Below are 1,770 nucleotides of genomic sequence, written 5' to 3'. Positions count from 1 at the left end.
CCCCCCCCGAATATTAAAAGAGCAGGAGATACCACAAGTTTTAAAGCCTAGTCTGACATAAAGAATTCCAAGCATAAAATTACTTGATGTGACATTTTGTGTCTCAGCATGAGGTCAGTTTAAAGGGTTATGCAGAGCTCTTTGATGTGTGAGAAATATAGCAAAAGTAGCATTGGTTAAATGATGGCAATACATCAAGTATTCTCAGGAGCCCAAGGATCCACAGAACACATTTGCTTGATGGACATTTCTCTGCCCAAGTGCGGAAACAACTTAGGAAGATAGCCGTTATCTCCTGAAGGACATCTGCACAGGCTGTTTACAAAGGGCTTTCCAGAGCAGAGAGGTTAATCTAATCAGAGGACACAAGCAGGAAAATTTCCTGTTTGGTCACTTCGGTAATGAACACAGCGTTAACAGAGCTTCCTGGTTCGCTCGCCGTGGTGTTCCGATTAAAAACTTATTTTGATAAGCTTGCTTTTCCTCCTTTCTGTCTCATCCTGAAGTTAGTTTTTCTTCTTTCGTCAGAAGCTGCAGACTTGCATGGGTTCATGTCTTAGTTCAAGATATCTATGGCCTGTAGTGTGCTAGAAGTCTAGGTATTTTCTTTTGAAATTAAAAGTCAGATGAGGCAATGGTTAGATAAATGACTGACAACACAAACACTGCTCTAGGTCATATTTTCCCTCATGAATACATTAGATTTGGCACAACCCATTAAATTCTAACATCCTCCCTTACAATCTAATCCATTTAGATTTTACGGAGCCATGTGCATCTCCCACTAATATTGCTGCAGGACCTTTTACTTGCTGTTCGGTTTAATGCCATCCCCTAAAATATATGCCCACGAAAGGCTTCTAAATGAATGTTTGCAGTGAAACAGAATTAATGTATTCAATTAATTGCCAGGTTGCTTGTGATGGTAATTGCGAATAATGAATCTATATCAATGTCACCAGAAGAAGTAGAGTTTAATTCTATATTGAGGAGGGGCTGAAAATCAATGCATGGTACTCATTTAATTATGTGTGTCTGAGCTAAGCTCCGAAAGCCCATGCACGGCTTTAGCAGAGGCACTGCTGTTTAGATCTGATTAATGATCAATAGGATGTTTACTGCCCTTATTTTCAACAGAATCAATGGGGATTACTTCTGATGCACAAAGGAAACTCTAGAAGTGCCATAAGTAATGAACAAGCTTGTTAGAGAGATTTCCGGCATGCTCTTCACATGCTACAAGTTGAACCTTGCAAAACGCTTTTATCAGAGTGCAACCTCAGATGTCCTTGTGGATGCATCGGAGCAGATCATTATATTGCGCTGAGATGAATGGAGAGCAAGACCTATTTGAAAAGCCAATTTTATTTTATTTTTTTACAGTTATTAGATGTAATGTAATCCATAATGCGCAATTCAAAACAAGATGTTATATTCTGTGTCAGTGCCTTGTGTTTGTTATATCATGTTGTATCGAATACTGTTTCAGGTCCAAACCTTTACTCCATTTCAAGTGAAAATGCTAGCTCAACAGCCATTATTGAGCAATATTCATTTATAGCACACCTTTAGGCCCAATCCCAATTCTATTTTATACCCCTTCCCCTACCCCTCCGCCTACCCCTTCCCCTTGTCCCTTGTAACAGAGTGTCAAGGGGTAGGGGTGAAAATATTCCCCTAAGAATTGGGACACCACTACTATGCCGTCACACGTCATCATACGTCGTCTAGCTCCTACAATACACACACCTATACTGGTGTGCTGGTGTG

At 40.1% G+C, this 1,770-nt stretch overlaps 1 protein-coding gene across 3 annotated transcripts in view; it reads left to right on the top strand.

The window, feature by feature from the left end:
* klhl4 (kelch-like family member 4) overlaps positions 1-1,770 on the top strand; it is a 33,394-nt gene that overhangs the window by 18,201 nt on the left and 13,423 nt on the right. The gene's annotated exons all lie outside the window — the stretch shown is intronic.

This window comes from Sinocyclocheilus rhinocerous, unplaced genomic scaffold, assembly GCF_001515625.1.
Source record: "Sinocyclocheilus rhinocerous isolate Xijiao unplaced genomic scaffold, SAMN03320098_v1.1 scaffold1408, whole genome shotgun sequence".
Classification (NCBI taxonomy): Eukaryota; Metazoa; Chordata; class Actinopteri; order Cypriniformes; family Cyprinidae; genus Sinocyclocheilus; species Sinocyclocheilus rhinocerous.
This window is presented reverse-complemented; position numbering and strand designations above follow the sequence as displayed.